Source organism: Otolemur garnettii, unplaced genomic scaffold, assembly GCF_000181295.1.
Source record: "Otolemur garnettii isolate 467f Iridium unplaced genomic scaffold, OtoGar3 scaffold00122, whole genome shotgun sequence".
Classification (NCBI taxonomy): Eukaryota; Metazoa; Chordata; class Mammalia; order Primates; family Galagidae; genus Otolemur; species Otolemur garnettii.
The window spans coordinates 4,349,860-4,373,738 of record NW_003852517.1 but is presented as its reverse complement, the minus strand read 5'-3'; the positions used below and the strand labels follow the sequence as shown (position 1 = coordinate 4,373,738).

The 23,879-nt window shown below is 34.0% G+C and overlaps 1 protein-coding gene across 10 annotated transcripts in view; it reads left to right on the top strand.

Annotated features, from left to right (window-relative positions):
• ZBTB20 (zinc finger and BTB domain containing 20) overlaps positions 1-23,879 on the top strand; it is a 777,433-nt gene that overhangs the window by 194,482 nt on the left and 559,072 nt on the right. For 9 of the 10 annotated variants that reach the window (XM_023517824.1, XM_023517838.1, XM_023517826.1 and 6 more), the window contains exon 3: positions 9,897-9,942. The gene's annotated coding sequence lies outside the window, so the exon portion shown is untranslated. Of the gene's footprint in view, positions 1-9,896; positions 9,943-13,480; positions 14,316-23,879 lie in introns of those variants that run through there. The other variant, XM_023517834.1, reaches the window with a different exon arrangement.

The following is a 23,879-nucleotide window of genomic DNA, read 5'->3' as shown; positions in this document are numbered from 1 at the left end:
TTAACCCTTTCCTTTGTTTTACATGTTAGTAATCTCTAAAATGTAAGATTCAATTTATTTTTATATGCTTTTGAGTAACTGATATTACTTAATATTTTATGTTAAAAACTTAAGATCCCATAGGTAGGTGCACGTCTTCAGTGGTATGCTAGAGCTCACTCGTGTTGACTTTGAGAGCTTATTGTGTGTATCCCTTTTCAGTTCTGCCGTTTTAACACTGTATCTGTAGCTTGATGTTGGTGATGATAGGAATAGTTGTACTATGAAAAGCAATAAACCCCACTAATCAGTTTTTTTTTTTAATTTTTAAAAATTTAGGAGACTGTTAAGTATTTACTGGCACACTCTTTTCAATTTTCTTGTTTCCCCTTTTTAAAAATCCAATCCTTTTTTCTGGGTTAAATTTACTTATGGAAAATGTATATTCTTTATAGTCAATTAATGAAGGGCAATGATGAGTAAACTCTTGATCTGTATCTGCAATTGTACTTTATTTTCACTTTTTAATGTTAGTTTAGCTGAATATATGATTTAAAATACATATTTTATTTCAGTACTTTGAAGATACAATCCCATTGTTTTACAAACTCTTTTGCTGTTGAGAAGTCTGCTGTGTATTTAGCTGAGTTTCCTCTGTAGCTAATCTATCTTTCCTTTTGTCTTTGGCTCAGGACTGTTTGGTTTTCACATTTACTTCTCACTTGTATTCTGCTTAGTTGTCTTTAAAGATAGCTGACTATGGCAAGCTAAATTTCCTAGGCTCCCATGTTAATTTTATTCTGGCTAGGTTTAGCCAATGGAAATCTGTGGTGATTGGTCAGAGGATGGGAAGAAAGGTAAAATGAAAATATTTTTCTTTTGTAGGCTTTGTGTGGCATATCCAGCAATTATAAGATTTCAATAGACGCAGCTACTGCTGAACTTGCCCTCTAGAACTTCTCATTTTGCCCACCTCTCTCTTGCTGTTGCTAATCTCTAGGTTCACGTTTCAGTCTTTTCTTTTGAATACTTAACATTGCCTTGGTTTAAACAGTTTGTGTGGTTTAGGTTTCCCTGATTGGACCCCTAAAGATGCAGTATTCTGGATTTCATTATAATGTGTCTAGGTTTGCATTTATATATCTTGGGACTTGTGCTTTATGCATCTAAAGTTTTATGCCTTTCATCTATTCTGGGAAAGATCTATCATCACTTCAAATACCTCCCTTTTCTCTCTATTTTATATTCTCAAATAATTATTAGGCATGTGTTGGAGATTTTTATATTTCTTTATCTCATCTTTATATTTCCTGTCTTTTATTTTTAATGCTGGGTAAATTCCTTGGAATCATCTTTCAGTTTAATAATTCCTCTTTTAGCTACATTTAATATGATATAATCTCATTTCAGATATTAATTTTAATGACAATTTTACTTCTACACATCTCTTTTTATTAAATCTGTCTTTTTATAGTTTTTTTTATTTTTGCCTCTTTTAAAAATTTATCAAATTTTTAACATTTTATCCTACTAATATCTGAGATTCATATTCTGTTACTTAGTTCTTAAGGCTGTGGGCTTTTTTTAACTGAATGCTCATATTTGATTTAAAGTACTTTTGTATCTTACAACTCATTTATGGAAGAACATTTTCACATGTGATTGATATTTTTGACATATGAGCTCTTTTACATTGGAGTTCACTTTTTTCTGCGACTCCACATGATCTAGGTTGTCGAAGGAATCCTGCTAAAGCAGATTTGCTTCTTCTCGGTACTCCAGGTTTATTACTAGGTTGCCATTCTCTTTGGCTGCAGTTGTTGCAAACATGTTTTGTGCTGCTAAGGTTCCCCAGATATTACTGAGTTCGAAAATTCCCATGGAGAGTTGTGGTAGCATCATAATAATGCCCAGCGCCCTCACTCTGTCTTCTTGGAATTATCATTTCTTTCTTATGAAATAAAACATTTTATAAATTTTGTGTGTATGTGTATTTGTGTGTTTTCTTCTTTTCATATAAGACTTTCCTTTTATATGTGCAGATTTTCATAGGAACATTTCCATGTGTCTATAGCCTGACATTTTACAGGCATAGAAGAATATATTCTGGGTTGGAGGACTTTGTACTTGCTATTCCTTTTTTCCAAGGCATTTCTAGTTAACTTGCTCCCTCATCTCTTGCAGGTATTCATTTGAATGTGATTCTCCAGCAATTTCTTTGCTGGTCACTCTACCAAGTACAAATTTCAATTGTACTTGCCCCCTAATCCTAGCATTTACTTTCCCTCTTCCCTGCTTTGTTTTTTAATTCCTTAGCACAGAACATTGCCTATCATTCTATAATTTCATTTGCAATGCCCCACAAAATCTATAGTCTACATGAGATCAGAAATTTCCACCTATTTATTAACTATACCTTCATCACTTAGAATAATTACTAGCACATAGTAAGTATTCAAGAAACATTTTTGAATGAGTGAAATATTCAGTGGATATGTATTTTTTACCTTACCCTGAACTAGGTGGTGATGATACAAAAGAAAGAAAAACAGAAAAAATTCTAGCCCTTATGAAGCACATGGTCTTATAGGGAACAAAGTCTCTTAGAAAAGCAATTTATAACTTATGGTGGACAAAGGCTTTGAATTCAAATGAACTCTTGATGTGCTTTTTAGTACCAGGTAGATATTTCCTGATAAGTAGTATGGAGAATGGAGTGATTATTTTTGGTATACAGTGTATCTAAGACTTCTTATCTCCTCATTTTATCTAAGAACTGACCAAAGAAAACATGTGCACACATATATGCGATAATGATTTGGACAGACAACAATATTAATGAGGCAGCTGACATAAATTAGTTCCCATTGACTAAATTAGTGGGAAGACCAAAAGCAACTAAGTTAATGGAATTTCCAGTAAAGTTTTCCGGTACCAAGTTTTTTTTACAATGTTGGTAGTCACTGTCTGATGAGCTTAGAATGTAAACAGTTGACTTAAATCTGTATTTTGTTGCCTTGTAATTACATCTAAAGAGCATGTATACATTTGCCTTTTATTTCTCTCATGTAAGACATAGAGGTGAATATGCTTTCACTTTATTATAGTAAATAATTTTTCTCCTAACTATAATAGTAGCAATTATTTTATTTATCTGTGTTACCTAAAGGAAAAGCTAATAGATTTCTTGGCAGTTTTTCCATCATGTTGAAATCTCTTTCCATTTCAAGCTGCTATGATAGTCTCACTACTCTGTCTTGCATGTTTTTTATTTCTCATCCTTAATACCTTCTCATTTTCTGTGTCATTGAGCCCTTCTTTCTTCCATTTTTCCCTATCTAAAATGCCTGATCCTGGTTTTTGATAAGTTTCTATCTCAATCTTGCTATAGATGCTAGCTGGCCAATGTGAGGGACTAAATTATAGTGAGTCACTTCTCCTACATAGCATGAATTATCTTAGTAGTTCCTTTCATATATATAATCTTATTAAATCATCATAGAAACCCTGTACGTTAGATAAAATCCCCTTACTTTAAAAATGATGAATCTGAATATTAGGTATGTAAGTTTACCTATGACACATTCCTAGTAAGCTGGAATTCAAACTCAAAACTTCTGATTACTAGTTGCTGCTGTTAGGATTTCATTGCCTTTTCAAGATACTCTACCTTCAATCTTCCTACAATTGCTTTCAGTGTTTTCTCAACTTGCCTTTGATTGAATGGAATTTACAAAAGAAGAGTACCTACATCATCATGTCTTCCATGTGGTAACAGAATTGGAATGGAGAGGAAATGGTTGGGGTAGCTGTTACTTACCTAACTTTATAGTTTCTTTTGATTGGAGGCTCCTGCTCCATATATGCTGCTCATATTTATACATCTGATGGATATTTACTGAGTGCTTATTGTGTGTGTCAGGCACTAAACTAGACCCAGTGTATAGAGTGCTAAGTAAAATGTTATGGCCTCTATGGAGTATATAATCTAGTGGGGAGCAGAGATATAATAAACCACTAATTCAAACTGTCAATAATTCAAACTGTCCTAAATGCCACAAATGAATAAAATAGTGGAAGAATCTATCTCAGGAACAATAACAGTTAAAAGAAGTCTCTTGGAGACAGAACCACATAATTGTTTAGGAAGCATGGAACTTTCAGGAAACTATCATACACCGCTTCATATAATTTCACGTGCTGGAATATATGTGAAATATCACACCTTCTATCATATGAGGTGTTCGTGAATAAGTGGGATTTGGATGCCGCACCCTTCTTGCCTATTTAGAGCCAAATTAAGCTTTCTACCTTGGTGTAAATATTTGAGACTCAGATTCTCATCATTAATTTTGTAATAATTAGGAGGAAAAGGAGGGAAAAGGCCAAAAGTAGATTAGGAGATTAGTCCTTTAAAGCTTGGAAAGAATTTGTTTAGGAATGTGATTCTTTAATATTTAAATACAATGTGAATTTTCTTAATTATCAAGAATAGATAGTAACACAATTCATTTAGCATTCCTCTAACCAATATTTAAGGTATGCCTATAGGTACTGTGCTAAAAAGTACAGATATAATGGTAAATAAGACAGATACTTTTGTCCTCAAGCTTACAATCTTATGTGAAAAATAGTTACAGTGCAATATGATGACAAGATTAGGCACAGTACATCAGGTTCTGGTGGAGAAAACATTTAAGTTAAGAATCCATTATATTCAAGTAGGCAGGTAGAGCTTTCATATTTCCCTGGAATAAGTTACTCATTTCAATAGTTACAACTTCAAGTTGTGAGTATTTTGAAAATATAATTTTTATCTAAATTTAATTTTGTTCATTTTCTTTACTAGCTCTTTAACTTTCCTTTAAGAAGTTAAGCTTAAATAAAATCATCCATAAAACCTTAACTACATTCTTTCCTTAATATACTGTGAAGTGTGGATTACAGAAAAAAGAGAATTATTATCATTTAGTGTATTATAAATGAAGTTCCTACTTGAGAGTTCTTTGTTTATATCTGAAATTTGATATTAAATTGTTTCATTTAAAGTGGTAGCTTTTAATACTAAAACTTCAAATTTAGCAGTTTTTAAAAAATAAGCACATTTTTTATTTTTTATTTTTTGCATTTTGTAGCTTTATTATAGCTAATCTGACCTAAGGTCTAGAGTACAGACCAACTGTGGCCTTGGGTTAACGGTGTTTATCGTATGATTTTCTTTTCCTTCCTTATTGCCTTTTATCTGTTTTCAGTTCACAGCATTGATAAATTGATAACTATTGCTTCTCATACTTCCTCTTTCTGATAGGCAGATAGCTGTTTAAACATGACCAGCTAAATTTAGCTCTGTAATTTACAATAATAAACATAATTAATAATTTTCCCAAGTCTCTTTTTAAAATGGTAATTCCTCTGAGTTTTCATCGAACTTTCTGTACACATAAACTATACAAGTTATCATACTTAAATTTTCAAAAGTAAAATTAGATTTATTGAAGATTAAAGTCTATATTTTATAAAAATCATGTAATGGTGATAGAGCAGTCAGCTTTGTAGTGGGTTCAGAAGAACTAAATATAAATATAATAACTAAATATAATATAATATTTTTGAATTACATAGAACCTTTTTCTCAGATCAGATTGAACATGCTTAGGCAGTAATGGTGAAAATGATTTTTAGTCTAAATTTGGGTTCAGGGCTCTTTTATGAAGCCAAATGAGACCCTTTATTATACTCTATGTGAATTGGCCATGTAGTATCTCAATAGACATCTATAGAAAGATCCAACTAGTACAGAGTGAATGTGCACTTTTCTGCATTCTATAACACAGAGTTGGACCTGCTTGAAATTGCAGTTGTGCCAACTATGATAAGAACTTTAAAGAAATAACCAAAAACCAAACAAACCCCCATCCCCAAAACATTCTCTGGTATGTCTCCATCTGGAACGGTGCTGATAGTAACTTCATCCAATATGGACCAAATAACTCTAGGGATGGGAGTCTGAAGACATACCACTTGATAATTCCGGATCTGCGCTGTCTTTCACATCAAAACACAAATAAGGACTAGATCAACATCAGTGTGTATCCATTTTAAAGGAGTTTTGGTGGGAGGAATGAAGAAGCTTGATACAGAGTCTGTCTGAGGGGCCTGAGGGGCTCTCAGGGAGTCCTTCCGAGCAAACTTCAAGTTCATATTTATTATCATAAAGCAGGAAAAAGTTGCTAAAAGTTACTTATCAGACATGGGCACTGAAAGGGGGACATGGAAAATGTCAGACAGAAAGTTTCCAACTTGTTTTTGCAGAACTGCAGACCTTAATCAAGACCTCTGCTTCTAGCATCAAGAGACTTTGGAATTTAGAGACTCTTTACCTGTTTACCAGAATCTTTAGGCCTGGTATTGCCACACCTCACATATACGTTCTCTCTGGGAGGCCAGTTTTCTGCCCTCCTGCATGTACACAGCTCACATGCCATTCTCATGACTCCTTAAGTCTCTCAAGCAGAAAGCTAAAGGTCAGGGCACACTTTTCCCTACACATTGCTCTCTTCTAAGCCATGAGAGAAAAACTGATGGAAACATTTTTTTACTTATATATGTAAACCCTATGTGTAAGCTTGGCTCATTTGCAGGATCTACTCAGAATACATAAAAAGGTGATTAGCCCTGTGTGATTGTTGAGGACGTCACAAGTCGCCTTGGATGATTCCAATTGAATAATTATGTTCATCTTGTTTTTGTTTTTCTTTTCCTGATTGTTTCAGTTAAAGATGGAAAATTATCTTCCATTTTTTACTTAAAAAGTACTTCCATTTTTTACTTCCATTTTTTACTTAAAAAGTTAGGTAGTATTCCTGAACATATTATTTAGACCCTACTGTCTTTGTCTTTAATAACAAAGCTTTAAGATGTTGGTTAGAGGAATAGTTATGGCTGTTAACTCTTGTGAGATTTCTTGATCCAGAAGTGTTCTGTGAACATCCAGCGTGTGACTGGCTCTTGGATGAACTACTGGACTATAGGGTGTTATCTTGAGCAAGTCATCTTTATCTCCTTAATCCCTGCTTCATTTAGCCTCTTAGCTTAAAGTGGTAGACATCTTCTCCATTTTTCTAAAAATTATATAAATATTTCCCTTTTAGCAAGGGCAGGCACTGTGCTAGTTTCTTTATATTTCTGTAACACGTGATCTGCATAAACAACCGTATGGGTTTGGTAACATGATTGCCATTTATAGAGAAAATGTGACTTCTACAAGATCACAGAGTTAAAGAGGGGGAACTAGAATTCAATTCCAGGTTTGTCTCATGGCAAAAGCTAAACCCTTAACTACCACTTTCCCTCACAATTCTACTGCTTCCCAGAACTCCATGAGCCCTGGTCTACGGATCATTGATCACACAAATAACTTCCCTTAGTGCTTGTCGCCACTTTGCGGACTGACCTTACTGAGCTCAACATTGGAATCATTATGTGGCACTGGCCTCTGAAGGGCAAAATGCCGATTATTGTTACAGCTCACAAAGAAACTGAACTTCTGTTGAGAGTATCTCTATGCTGCATCATTTTGTCTGCATAACAGAAGTGATTTGTCCTGTCTTCTTTCCCTGGTGATGTTGTCATAACAATGTCTTTAGGCAGGATTAACGAGTAACTAACATATTTACTTTGGTTGCCAATAAATAACTGTAGGCTGTTAATAATTGTACCTGCGTTTTATGTGGCCTTACATAATCTGAGAAATCTTAAATATCTAGCATTCTAGATCAGATCAATATGTCTTCACATTGGATCTCCAATTATGTAATTCTAATTCTCCTTTACCAAAAAGTAGATCACAAAACTTAAATACTTAAAGTAATTAACTATTGCATTTCATAAGGGACACACTTATATAGGACTTTTTATTGTTATGTAAATGTAAGTATTTACTTAAAACAGTAAAGCTCATATATGTTTTCTTGTTTTAAAGTATACCAGATATGTCATAAGTACCTTCAGCTATATTGTATGTGCATCTTTGTTAGCTGTGTGTATCTATTTTTCGTGCCTTTATATTGTTAGCGCAGTGAGCATGAGAGGAGTCCTAATTTATCTTTTAGCACATCACAATGCCAAGCATCTTCCACATGGTAGGTGCTCATTGCATATTGTTGACTTAGTGAATAAGTTAGTCTGCACTACATTGCACATTGTCCTTTCATCATTTCACTCTGTATACTTAAAGAAGCTTTACTAAGGTGATTAAAAATGTGATACTGAGTTCCTGGTATAGATTCTAAAGCAGTGAGATACAAAGGACCTGGCTACCCTGTGAGGAAGTAGTGAGGATGAGTTTTTTACTATAGGTATACTTAGTAGACTTTATGTGTGACTAAATTTATTGATTTCTTTTAGGAAGGTTAGATTTACAATTTCCATGATACTTCATATCTTTATTTTACCTTTGCCCTGCCAACTATAATTTTTTCCTATTATAAAAGGAAAGTTTATGGTAGAGAATTAACTGAGAGTAAAAAATATAAAATAATCCATAATCTTATTATCCAGATATACTCATTCTTAGTATTTCTGTGTGTTGTTTCTATTTTTTTTCTAGTCTATATACTTTCATGCTATCCATGCAATTGGCACCTTTACATGTTCATAAAATATTACAGTATTATAATACTATAAATCTTAATTTTTCAGTAAAAATTAAAAATCTTCTAGGGTACTTTGTGAATTGTTGTAAAATATTTCTTTATATGGATGTGCTACGCTTTATTTAATTATTTTTCTGTTGTTAGATATTTAGGTTGCTTATAGTTTTTCATTGTCAGAAAAATGATTTTTTCTACATAAATTTCTGTTGATTTTCATTTTCTGTTGGTTTTATGTAAGACATATTCCTAGAACTAAAATTACTGAGTAAAAATATTGAACTTTGACTTCTTGATACATATTACTCAATACCTTTTCAAAACCCTTTTAGCAATTCACATTCCTATCAGAGGTATATGCAGATGCTATTTCCTTGAGCCATCATCAAAATTATTACCTCTATACACTTTTAAGCCAGTAGTAAGTAGACTTACTGTCTTTACTGTGTTGTTTTAATCAACTGTGCTCTGAAGAAGCATATAAATTAAGTACTTCAGTTTGCTTTTAGAAAGAATTATGAAATATTCTTAAGGGTCACAGTAGTTTAGAAGCTCAATGTTGCAATACAGTTTCCACTTACATTCGAACATTTTTCAGGTGTAATTGTAAACTGCATGCTCTTGTTTAAGCTGGACTTATGTAGTTTCCCATATTGATGCATATTTCACTAGCAGTTTTTTTAAGTGTATTGGGTTGAGGCATTATGCATTAGATCTAATGTGGTATTAGCATTTCCCATAATCAGTCTCATTTCTATTTGCTGTTGTAACTTAAGGGTAATGAAAATTCGAAGTTTACTTTTATTTATTTATGCATTTTTTGGTGGACTGTCTACAAGAGCACCTTTCTTCCTTACCAATGTTCTGTTCAAACTCAGTGCAGATGAATCTGAGTAGTTTCTTTTTAGAGAGCAGCAGTCATATTTGTATGAGGAAAGGCAAGAGTCTTGGAAAATACCAAAAAAAAAAAAAAATCATTTTTAAGTGTTTGCCTCATCCTCTAGTGAAAGCATTTGTGTTTCAGAGGCCATGATGAGTCTTAGTCGCTTTCAGGTACTTGTTTTTGATGGCACTGCTGAGGGACCCTGAGTATACTCAGACATGTACATTTTGGGTAATCTGAAATATCACTTGAAGAAAACATTCATAAAAAATTATTCAAAAAGTAGAAATCTTTCCTATTTCTCTGCAGAAATTATCTCAATATAAATAGTGGTTCCAACTCAGTAAATTAAGTTTTACTTATACATTTATTTTGCATTTCAGAGTACCTGACAAATCGCAAGTCTTTTTGTGCCCCATAGCTGCACAGGTATGTATATGAATTACCTATAGCTATGTAAATCTATATATTAACTTACAAGTTATTGTATTTTTGTATATTAAAAATCTTATAGATTTTATGTTAAATGTTAATTTTTGATTACTTATAAATATTGGCACCTTCAAAAGGTAGAACATTTTAATACTACATTATAAGAATAAAATAAACATTTCTAAGATTTGAAGAGGCAGAATGTTATTAGTTACAAAGCATTCACCTGGTGAAGAGATTAGAGAGTATTTTATGGAACTGTACAATTAAGGCTATTGGTGATATGAGAGTACTGTAAAACCACTATGTTGTTGACATTATTATTTTATTTCTAAACTTTTTTTGCTATTTTTGAGTTTATTTTCCGTGGTGGTGGCTTTAGGTAAAGAGTGGTTGCAGATGTACTGTCTGCTGCACTGTCTCAAGCACTAGACAAGAGGGAAAAAAATGAATGCACCTGTTTAAAATTTCAACTGTGCGGTGTTGTGGTTCCTGGGCAACAGGCAGGGATTCTGAAAAGCTTGGTTGCACCTGCTCAATTGTTGCTTGCAGCTGTGTCATACCAGTGAGCGCACAAAGCAGCTTGTTAGTAGTTTGCTTGTGCCCTGTGACGTATTTTGTGTACTTAGAGTTTGAAAGATTCTTACTTGATGTAGACCTTAACTATGACATTGGTTTACTATAAAATTCACTGGTCTTAGCTTCCAAATATTTTCCCCAGATTCTTTGTTTGTGTTTCAAATTTGTTATAGTAACTTTTGACTGCCCTAGATAATGAGTATGCTAGCTTCTCGAAAGGCCTAGGAGAGTAGATCTCTCCAGACAACCGAGCTGATGATAATTTTTGTCCTGGTAGAGACATACTGTGTTTGGCTCCATCTTACCATGTTGGCAGCCCCACTATGTGAGGCTGGATGTAGTTATTGATCCATTTAGCTGAACAGATTTGAAAGCATTTGGCTATTAGTGGACACATGGGGCATATTCAGAAAAATTAATGGTATATTGAAAGATGATTTCTTGATTTTTACATGTGTCTCTGTTGCAGTTGGGGTGGAACAGAGAGAGAGAAAGAGAAAGTGAAAATTAAATAGTAATTCTAGAAAAGGGGTTAAAATGCAGATGTTGATTTTAAGGCTGGAATATTTTCATTTTATTGAATGTGAAATATTTGCTATTTTTTCTTAATTGTTACTGGTAGTGATATCAGATTTGTTTTCATCAATAGCTTTATACATTTTCTGATAAACATCTATGTTTAATGTAGACAAGCTGTTATAGACTGTATCTTACACTGGTTAGGTAAAGTTTTATAAATGAAATACAAAAAGCTGTAACTCAATATTAAAGTACTTCATTAACATATTCAGGAGTCTAAATTCCTGGTATCAAACAACTTATTCAAATGACTTACATTATTCTTTTTAACATGTTTAAAAATTTCCAGACATTTCCATTAGTATTTAGTAACCTAAATATTAAGTCTTTGAGCTGGTGTGTCTTCTTTTTCGATTGGCTTATTTGATACCTGTATTTTTTTAAAAATAAATTGCTGTAATATGAATTTAACTAACCTCTTTGGGAAACACAAGTACAAAGATAAATAGAGGATCACCACAGCTCTTTAATACAATACTTTGTACATAGTAGTTGGCCAATAAATGTTGAGTGAGTGGATCTATGAATTAAACATTTCTTGAGTTGTATTAGAAATAGAGGGATTGTGTCCTAGAAACTTTTTATACATTTTAGAAGAGTCTTGATGGACTTTAGTTCTCATACTGTCACTTACATAGAAATGAGACTACTTAGACATCTCATTCTTTAAATGAGAAATTAATATATGGTTTGATCCTCTCTCATTATCAAGAATAGAAATAACACTATTTATAATATGCTTTGTACTCATTTTTGCTGCTATAAGTCTTTATATTATTCCCATTATACACACAAGGCTGAGTCATTAATGGCTAAGTTACCTGTCACTTGGAAATGATTAAGGCCTTAGCTTTCCTGAGCACTCACTGGTATGCTTTCTCTATCCCGTGCTATCTCTCCCCACAAAAAACCCCAACAAAAATAAAATTGTGTTGGCTTTCTTTGGGTAAGGCAAGATAAGCACATTAAAAATATGTAACTATTTTGCTAAGCAGAAGTAATGGACCTTTTGTTTACCAAATACCTATTTAGAATTATGGTTTTTATTGCACACTAAGTTCCAACTGTAAATAAATAGAGGTAAAGCCAAACAAAGGTAGGATCAGAATTGAATTGAACATTAAAGCCTGCTTCAGATAGGCCCTTCTGAAATTCCATTTTGTGTAGCATGAGGCAGTTAAGTAAGATTGGCATTGGTCACATAATGAACCAATATCTGTTGCATCAGAACATCTTGTTTAGGCTTCTCAGATTTTAGCAACATTGTTTTATGACATTTGGGGAGTACTTTTAGGCTCAGAAGTACCTTTCTTCTGGGAACAGTTTTCCTTCCACTTCAATTTACACCAGGAGGTAAAAGGCCTGTATCAAGGACATCGTTATTTTTTTCCTCTGAACCTTAGTGTGGTAGATTAAAAAATATCCCTCTGTTAGTCTCAACATTAGAAATTAAGAAGTAAGCCAAGAATATGTGTTTGCTAGAATATTAATCATTAAATCCTAAAGTTATTAGCAGCTGACTCATTGGCCTGTCTGGAATCTCAAGGAGGGAAAAATTGCCAAACCCTAGGATTATGGTTTGGAATCTCAGGAATTATAGTCTGGAATCTCAATGAGGGACAAATTGCCAAGCCCTAAGATTTCTGAGTGTTGCTGAAAGTTCTGCTGTAATTTCAGGGTTAAAAAATGAAAAGAATGAAACCCCATGTTTATTTGTCTTTTTATATAAGGTTTATTTAACTAGTATGATGTCTTCAGGGGTCATCCATGTTGTAGTTGATGTCAGAATTTCTTTCCTTTTTAAGGCTGAATAATAATTTATTATAAATATGTACTATGTTTTGGTTAACCGTGAGTCCATCAGTGGGGACAGGGAGGTTGCTCCATACTTTCGTGATTATGCATAATTCCTTTCAAATACCTGAGAACCTTCTTTCAGTTCTTTTGGATATACACCCAGAAGTGGAGTTGCCAGGTGGTGCTATTTTTCATGTATTCTTATAAGATTAATTTAACTTAAGTTGATTCAAGTTTTTGTGTTTATGAATAGCATTGGTTTCTTCATAAGGAAAATAAGCTGAATCAGGTTTAGCAGGAAGACATCTGTTTATGTGAGTTCAAATGCTTTAAAGGAGTATGTGAATACCTTAAATACATCAGCATGTTGGAAGTTAATGGTGTTCCTTAGATATCTGAATTCTGGATCACTTTCTTGAATTTGAATTTAGGAGCTTTGGATTCCACGTGACCTGTACCAAAAGCCTAGCTCCACAGTGCAGTAGCTGTGTGACCTAATCAAGGTTGGCTAAGCTTAATAAGCTTATATATACTGTGGTGGTAACACCTACTTTTGTGCTGGTGGATGTGAGGATTAACGTGAAATAAGGTATAAATAACACTTCGTTTGATACACAGTATCTACTAATACTTCCTATATATTAATTGTTTTCTCTCTCCTCTTCTTAAAATATAGAAGTTGCTATAATGGACAGTAGAGAAATTTAGAAAAAGTGTGAGATTCTTTCATTAAGAAATTTAATTTTGGCAAAAGTCTGATTTGAGGATAGCAGTCAAGTATCTCTTTTTGACATGGTTAGACTTACAGTTTCTAATTGTGCATGCTACATTTCTGTAGGAGGCCAAGGTTGTTCAAAGCAAAACTTAACCTGGGGATGATCACATTCACGTCCGTGTTTATTGGTTATGGAAGGCCTTTCTGTGAAAGACATTGTTGATACAATCCCAGACAATTATCATCCCTCTTTGGAAAGTCAGATACCCTTAAAATCAATATCTTGCAAACAGTGAAGAACCCACACTCACCAAGGTACTTTCACATGCATCCTAGTTCTGTTGGCCAGGTTGTCACAATCTAAGCAGTCTGGGGTTTTGTGAGCATAACTATCAATGTGTAGATGGCTTTGTAAAGTTTCCTTTCTTTCCTGAGAAGGAAATTAGTGTGGTAAAATATCCTGATTACTTTTTATGTAATCTCCACAGTAGAAAAATGGATTTGTGAATTTATATGTATGATTTTCCCTTAATCATCTTTAATACAAACTAGATGATCTTAATTATAATATAATAAACCATTTTCCTCTGCCAGGCTATTTATATTGCAACAGTATCTTCCTGAACAGCAATCAGAAAAGAATCCTTTAGAAGAGAAAAGGCACTAGACTCTACGTTGCATTAATCATTGCTCACCAAAGGTAACAGAGTTGACTTGCCTAATGTCAAACGTATGGTTTTAACCATGATTAATCAAGGTAAACATCAAGGAATAATGAAGTTTCCATTTATTTGGCCATTAGTTTTTTTCCCACAAACCTGGAGGCCTAAACAGAAATTTGTGTTCTCACAGTTCAAGTCTGAAATCAAGGTTTACGGAGCAGGATGGGTTCTTCTGAGGTTCTGTCCAGGCCTTTCTCCTTCACTCATACATGGTCATCTCCTTCCTGGGTCTCTTCACACAGTCCTCTGTGAACATCTGTGTCCAAATCTCTCCCTTTCAAAGGATACCAGTCATACTGAAGTAAGGCCTACCCTAAAGACCTCATTTTGATATCATTACCCCTTCTTGATCTTCAAATAAAATCAAATTTTGAGATACTGGGAGCAAGGACTCCACTGGTTTTTGTGTGTCGGGTGTGCATATTCAGCATGAGGAACACAATTCAACTCAGATTAAGAATAGTTAACATTTACTGAATGATTTACTATTTCAGATGTTATGTCTATATTTTTGATCATCCTCATAATAACTCTATTAGGTAGATGTTATTTTCCCCATTTTACAGGTGAGTGAACAAAATCTCAGAGAGGATAAGTGGTTTGTCTGAAGTCACACAGCTGGTCAATATTAAATACTGGTATTTGAATCCAGCATCTCATGTTGCTCTTTAAATGGGGAAGGATCATAACAACTTAGTCAAAAGCCCCAAAATACTTTGAGCATTTCAGAGTAGTTTTGTAAATAGAACTTGTGCCAAGGGAAATTTTATTTATCAAAAACAATGCATAATGTGATTGAGTAAATGCCTAATCATTGACTACCTCCATGTTCTCTCCTGAATCATTTACTGACGGTTATCTTTGACAGCTTTGTGTTTTAGCTTTCCTGCACCTGACTAAGCGTTTGGACAGGGTGGAATCTGAACAGAGACTGCATGGGCTGATTCTGGTCCCCATTTGTGTGGATGGCACCAAGAAATAAGTCATGCCTGAAGTCTGCTACTCAGCACACAGGCTTTCTGCTCCCCCCCCCCTTCTTTTCTCTTTCTTATCTCTGTTTTTTCAGTTTTACTGGACAGCTTGTGATTTTTTTCTTTTATATAATCCCTTCCATGAATGATAAACACTGAAAACTGATGAGTGTGAAGAATGACAAACTAGGGAAGATATCTGCTTATGTGAACCCTGGTGCCCTTATAGGTGTGTTCAGTAGACTACTGGCAACAGCCTTATTGTTATTCCTTCACTCTAATGAGCAAAGGGATTTGTGTACCTTGTATAAAGTTTCCTATCTTACCAACGAAAACGTTTGTTTCTCACTTTGAAGTTTTAATGCAGAACTTGCTCATGACCCAATTTCACTAATAATTCTCTTAAGTAACCCTTGTACTCATTTATAAAACTTTTTTCCACCCACTGTCTGTCTAGCCTGGTTTAAAATTTTTATATATGTACTTTTAAAAAATTGATTAGCTGGAGAGCTGCCCATTCCTCTGTGCTGTATAATAAGGATTTAAAAACTGCACACTGAATTCTGTATAGTGTAATTAAAACTGACCCACATTTGGACCTGAGTACACCAGGACTTAGCCAAACTTGCCATGAGCTGAGTTCTGGTGGCAGATGGGAACTAATGAGGACACACTCCACTCCAGAATTTCCCAGCTGCTTGGCCCCTTTTTGTACAAACAAGGTTTGGAGCGAAGTCCAGATCCCAAGAGCATGTTCTGTAAATGTGCTGTACCCAATGATCTGGGAAATGTTCTCACAAAATCGGGCTGTTTCAAGGTATCCTTAAGGCCTCAGCTACTGTGAGATTAAAAACATGAAAATTCAAGGGGGCCTTTTAGGCTCTTTCCAAACAATTTTTAATTCTCAAGTGAATAAAAAATCACATTTCCCCACTACCTTTTCTCCTATGCCTGAAAATAGAATGATCATTTATATCAAACCCTGGAAATATGCAGGTAGTTATTTCCGAGACAGTTGTACCTCAGGATAGACTATATCTCCTTGCAACCTATGGATCTCTTCAATTGGTTTGATGTCCTGGGACTATTCAGGCAGATGTAATTGAATCAGTTTGAAGCAGCTGTAGCTGGCATGTGGTCTCTCAGATTGCTAGCACCTGCTTGTTTTTTTGCAACTCACTAGAGTGAGAGAAGTGCCAAAACCAGCATTGGTCTTGGAGCAGATAAAGCACTCCAGATCTTATATCCTGTTCCCCTTCCAACCTAGTCACATCATCACTGGTGCCGGAATTAATAAAACCCCTTTTCATGATTTGGTCTGAGGTATACTTTTACTTCTCATCCTTCTCAGTATTCAGATCCTGACAGTACTGGCCATGTTAGTCCAAAAAACTAAGGGAGTATAATGGTGATCAGGTGGCTTTGGGGCTCTCTTATCATTAGACAACTGGGTAGCCTGTGGTTTGCAGAATCATTTAAATGAACACACCAAATTCATTTACTGTTCCAGCACAGTCTTATTGGCACAGATAATGAGCAGTTAATGTATAACAAACTGTGAGCTGTTGTGGAATATGATAAATACACTTCCTTAACAGGGGGTGAATGTAAAATGGAGATATTCCTCTAATGCAAGCTCTAACCTAATTCACATGGATTTCTTCAACACTTACTATGTGCAAGGCGATGGATACAGTCTACCTAAAAAGTTACAACAATTCTAGGGCATAAGAAATATTTTAAATACATTTTAAAAGATAGAGGTTTAGAAATTTTTTTTAAAAAGGTTTTAATCCACTTAAAATCGTGTTTACTTTCTCTTTTTTTCATTTTATTATTGGACAGACATATATTTACTCCTTCAGTGTTATTAATATCCTAATGTTTGAGTCTGCTGATAATAAATACAACAAATGTGCTTAAATTTTATAGTTAATGAAACTAAATTTCTTTAAAATATGTTAATATTAATATTTAGTATCTTGAGAGATGCTATATATAAGATAAATGGAGTCTATAAATAATAGTAGTAAGAGTAAATTCTTAAAAATGTTATTTCATCAGCAGCAAATGCCTATTTTCCAGGCATGACTACATGCTATGGACATAAAGAAGTGTCTATGGTCCTTGACTATAGGACTCTTACGATATATATAGTCCTTGAGGAAATGTGACATATTTAAAAAATTTTAAAAAGGCATTCCTAGTGTCGAATGCATGATTTAGGCCTGGATTTTATGTCAAGTGAATGTTATAAAATTTTTAAAGGAATCAGGCACTCTAATTGCAAAATGAATGTTCTAGACTCAGTGTTCCCCCTTTCCCCTTCACTGCCCACAAAAAGACATCACTAGTCCATTATGGCTCTCTCTGCAACTGAACCAGAACTTGACCTCAGAACCCTCCTGATGCCAGAACTTTAGACAACCATTACCAATTAATGGAAGTTGCACTGGGATGAAACCCATTTGCCACTGCTGGAAAAAAAATCATGAAGTTCCAAGAATATTTAATGGAGGGAAAGATCTCTATGGTCTGAGAGTAAGATTGGGATTATAGGACATAGTCAGAGATAATGAATAGACCTAAGTTGTAAATAAATAAGAGGTTCTGCAATTATTAGTTTAATGTTTTTCTCCCCTGCTAGGCTGTGAACTCTGTGAAGTATGAAATTATTTAATATTTATTGTAAAATGCTCCTCTGAGAGACATTCCTTGGCTCCTATTGGAGGGAAGCCTCCCGTATGTTTCCATATGTTCTTATTTTTTTCTTTTGTATTAACAACTTACCGCAGTTTGGGGAACATTTTTCACCACCAATTCTGTTTGAAAAGTTGAGAGGACTTCAAAGAGAATTTGTTTTTTCTGTCTAAATTTTTATAGCAACAATTTTGAAAAATCTGACTTTTATTTTTATAAATGCTGTGGCACTCTCAAGGTTGGTTAAGGAAAATTTCTATCTTTATCATAACACTTAAGAACTTTACTACATATCCCTGGCTTCAAGGAAGAAAGAAACAAAATATAAGAGTATAAAATGTGTGGAGTTTAGAAACAGAGGAGCTGGATTTAAATTTCTCTGCTGTCCTTAAGGGCAGGTGCTGGGCAGCCCTCCGTGCACTTTTATATTCAGTTTCCTCATCTGTAAATTAGCGACGACAATATGTACCAAAGCACTTTGAAATTAAAAACAGTGTGTGTCCTCTTCCTTTTCTCCTTTGTCATCATCATCATCACCTTTCTATTCTGAAACCGTGTAATAAAATATGGCCTACATATAGATCCTTCTTTCCTTATCCCTTTTTTTATTCTGTCCTTTGAATAGAGCATTGTTATTCATCTACAAAGAAGCAAGGATTCAAGAAACAGCCTATAACATATTGGTAATGTTACCTATAAGTCATTTCTTCCTCATAAAAATTATCGCTTATTTGAAATGTGACTGATTAACATTAATAATTCATATATTTGAGGTAGCTGTTTTATGCCAATCCAAAAGATTACCTTTTGTGATTTATTGCTTATTCACTCATTCATTTAATGCAAATTATTCTAGCCATTGACGTAACCGTATTCACTTTCTACTTAATTATATATGAAAACCCTAATTATCTACATCCACATCTTACTTAACTTATAGTATCAGGACGCCAATTTCTCAGAAAAAATAATTTCAATATAGAAATATCAATAGATCCATCTCTGAGTTTCAAGAACCATTTGCTCCCACCTTCAAAATATTTGGTAACTTGGTCAGAAGATCCACTAACTTTTTATTTATTAACTTCAGAAGTAATGTTATTTACTAATAGTCAATAATTAGTGCACACCTCTTAGTATAAAAAAAAAGAAAGTGATTTTTGTAATCTCATTTATTCTTTCCTTCTTTAAACATATAATGTTTAATAATTAATACCCATATGTGTCATCCTTACAACTTTGAGGTTCTTTAAAGGAAACTGACAATAATTTCTAATTTTCTAATTACATAGATTTTTGTTCAGTTAAGGTCAAAATTTGTGAATAGATATTTCTTCCCTCAAAGTATATCTTCTTTAAAGTATTCGAACTTTTCACACTATTTACAATTCTCATTTTTATCAAGTACATCAAAACAGAATTGCGCATAAGTTATTACTGCAAATGTAAAAACTATCTAACCAATCTAGAATCAACTGAAATTTGAGATTTAATTAACTGTAACCACATGATGGTATGTTATGTACAGAAAATGAATAGTCATACTGAAAATTAACTACCTCAGTCCGTTTGTGTTGCTATAAAGGCATATGTGAATCTTCCTTTATAATTTGTAAAGCCTGGCTCATAATTTTGCAGGCTGCGTAAGGAACATGGTGCTGGCATTAATCTACTGGGTTTCAAGGGCCTCATGTTGCTTCCACTCATGGTGGAGGGTAATGGGGAGTGAGTGTTCAAGATCACATAGTAAGAGCAGAAACAAGAGAGAGGGAAGGTGATAGGCTCTCTCTCTTTTTTTTCTATTGTTGGTGACTCATTGAGGGTGCTTTGAGAACTAGTTCTCGAGGAAACACTTATAGGAATTAATAGAGCAGGAACTCATTTATTATCACCAGGATGGACCAAACCATTCATGAGAGATAAGACCCCATAACCCAAGCATCTCCCTTAAGGCCCCATCTCTAGCATTTCGACTTGGCAGGGCCAAACAAATCAAATCAAAACCACAGCATTAACTAATAAAAAAAAAAGTGCTGTCATGATGGCTAACAAATTTACGTAGCAAGTAGGATAGCTGAATTTAGTATTACTTAAAAGGTGGTTAATTTTGTTTATCCAGAGACAGTTCAAATTAATCATTAATCATGCTGGTCTGAAGCCGTGAGAAAAACAACATGTACTTATTAGAGTCTTTGCCAGTATCAGAATAGTATATAATCTAGGTCAAAAGAAAATTGATCTATCCCCTGTAAATTTGTTATTTGACATCATCTTTAAATTTCCTTTGGTCAAAATAGATATGTTTACTTTCTGAATCAATTTCTTCAGCTAATGTTTCATTTGATGACTGATTTGAATTCTGTCCAATTAAGTAATTTCATACATATCTTTGCTATTGATCATATACCATCATAAAATATTTATTATTTATGTCAGTATACCACTTAAGATTTTTAAAAATATAAATCTATTAATTTCTTTAAAACAATTGCTAATATTAGTATAAGACCTGTTTCTAGCTTTCTTGAGAGGATGGGAATAAAAGAGATTGTATCACTTTTGGAGAGTATCTCTGTTGGATTTATTTTTTTATTAAATCATAACTGTATACATTAATGCATTTATGGGGTACAATGTGATTTGATATATAATGTGGAAAGCTTACATCAAACTTGTTAACGTAAGCATCACCTCACTTATTTGTTGTGGTAAGATATTCATACTCTATACTCAAGTAGTTTTGAATTGTACCATTGCATTATGCACATTAGGTGAAGTCTCACCAAATATCCTTTCTCCTTCCAGCTTTGTAGGATTTTCCCTTAAGGAACCTAAAAGTAGTAAGCCAACCTCAAAAGGAATATCCTATCCTCAACTATGAGTTGAGGTGCAAAAGGTTGGCTTACTACTTTTAGCAGCCATCACTACAACCTCTAAGTAAGCTTTCTCACATTAACCCATTTATGCTAAAGGTTGAAATTTTTGAATTTTTGCATCATTCTTTGATAAGCTCCCAGGACACCAGGATCTGCAGCAGTGACTCTTCATCATGTGATAATATGAGCCTCAGGAGGCAGGCATGTATGAAACATCAGACTGTCTCTGAATACACACGCTCAGTGATGACCTTGAGCAGTAGGATATAAATATCTCCCATGTCACTAAATTCCAATAGTGGAACATGAGGCATATTAATCTCTGTCTTTGGGTACTCCTAGTAATTGGGAACTTTGTGGTTACCATTTATACTTACAAAACTGTTACACCCTCTTTCTCTTTTTTAGACCTGAAGGGTACAGGGAAAGTGTACTACATATTTACCTAGAGCTTCTGTAATAAATTACAATAAACTGGGTGATTTATAAGGACAGAAATTTATTTCCTAATAGTTCTGGAATCCAAAAGTCAGAACTGAGGGCTCTAGGCGAGAATCTTCCCTTGCTTTTTCCAGCCTACAATGGCACCACCCGATTCTCAGCTTTTGGTTTCATTACTCCAAACTCTGCCTCCTTGTTTATAGGGACTTATCCCTTTTGTGTGTCTCTCTGTGGCTCCTCCTCCACATATATGTATTCTAGTTGTTGGATTTGAGACCCACCTTAATCCAGGTTGATTTCATCTCACATCTTTGATTAATTGAATCTGCAAGGATCCTGTTTTCCAATAATGTTATGTTCTGATGAACACAAAATTTGGGGACCCTAGTCAATATTCAACCTACTATAGAGAGAAACATTATTTTTCAGTATTAAATATCTATGGAAGGCTTATTTACCTACTGTTATTGGTTTGAATATTTTTCTCCTCTAAAACTCATGATAAAATTTAAGCTTCTATGTGGAAATATTGAGAGGTAGGGCCTTTAAGAGGTGGGTCTTGAGGGCTCATGAATGGGTTAACCCATTCATGGATTAATAGATTAATGGGTTAATGGATTAATAGGTTCTCATGATAATAGGGATTGATGTCTTTATAAGAAAAGGAAGAGAGACAGAAGCTAGCATGCTCAGCCCCCTCAAATGTGATGCCTTGAACCACCTCAGGACGCACAGTCCCCACCAGTGGGAAGGCTCTCGTGTGTTCTGTTTTCTCTACCCTGGTCTTTCTATCCTCCAGAACTATAAGAAATAAATTTTATTTCTTATAAATTACCCACTTTCAGGTATTCCATTCTAAGCAGCAGAAAAGCAGAAAATGGACTAGGAAATGTGCTAACACAGTTACCCTTTTCCCCTCAGCAGTTGGCAAAATTTATTCTGTTTTTCATTTATAGAACACTTTTTACCTTAGTACCTTGATATTTTGTATGAACTTAATTGAATTATTAGTCATTATCTTTCATACCCTTTTAACCTACTGAAACTTCTTTTTATTATAGCTGACAAACTTGAGGCAATGAACAGATAAACCATAGGGTTATAGTCACTCAGTACACATAGATACAGTACAAAACTAAAAAATGGCATTGGTATTATCCAGCTTTCCTGTGAATCCACATGTATTGAGATGCTTCATATACTTTTATAGTTCATGCTAATTTTACATAATTTTACTTGTGCTCTACATCATGAGTTAAAAAAATTATTTTTACAGACAGGGTCTTGGTCTGTCACCAAGGCTGGAGTACAGCATCATAACTCATCATAGCAGCCTGAAACTTCTGGGCTCAAGCAAACATCCTGCTTTAAAACCTCCAGTAGCTGTGACTATGCTCAGTTAATATTTTTTATTTTTTGTAGATACAAGGTATTACTGTGTTACCTGGGTTGGTCTCAAACTCCTGTGTTCAAGTGGTCTTTCTGCCTTGGCCTCCCAAAGTACTGGGATTATATGTGTGAGCCACTGCATCTGATCCAGAAAATGAGTCTGATAATCATCTCCAAATATTGCAAGCCAGTGTGCACCTGAAATCTAGTATTACAGGGGGACAAAAGCCTCATGCTAGCTGATTACATTTTGAGACCATGAGGTAATCTAATCTCTATATTTAGCATCAGCCACGTCTTTATTACAGAACTATGATTCTGGCTTCATATACAGGTACATATAAAGTATTCAGGTCTAGATGGAAAGATCAAGGCTCAGCTAAGGGAGGTTAATTTTTAACTTTTCATAGCCAAAAAAGTTCTGCTTAACTCAAATGTCTATATCCTTTATACTTTTCCAAAGATGGTTACAAACTTGGAAAAATGTTTGTGGGGTTTTTCCCCTTTAAATAAAAAGTAGACTACCGTTGAGGGAAGATTGGCAGAGAGAACTGAATAAGCTGAAACCATTCCTAAAGAACTGGAAATAAGTAGAAGCATTTTGACCCTTTCTGCCTAATGATTGTTAAATATTAAATTTAATATTTATAAAATAAATATTAATTGTTAATATTAATATTAAACATTAGCTGTGTTTTCTTTAAGACTACTGAAAAAACCAACGATTTGAATTTTATAAATAATTAAGAATAAAATATTTTTGAAAAATAAGGTAGATAATTAGTAGACTGATTATGTGAGTTAGTACAGGTGCTGTCTAGTGAATAGTCCTTTTGAGTTGTAGCTCTTTTGTCATACATCTACTCTAGATATAATTGCTTATAGGACCAAAAATTTAGAAATAATCATTAGATTTCCTTGCTAGCAAAGAAAGGATGAAATTGAAATGAAAATCAAAATTAAATGATTATTTCTGAAATAGTAATATAGTTGAACATGAAAAATATTATCTTGATAATACAAAACTCTGATGTACTCTCAAAAGGCATTAATTGAATTAACCTATTCTAGTTTGTTCCTTTTGCTGTAAGAACCACAGAGAAGACATTATTTGTTAGATTGCAGATTTCTTTTCTGGTTTGGAGCACTCTTCTACCATGGTAAA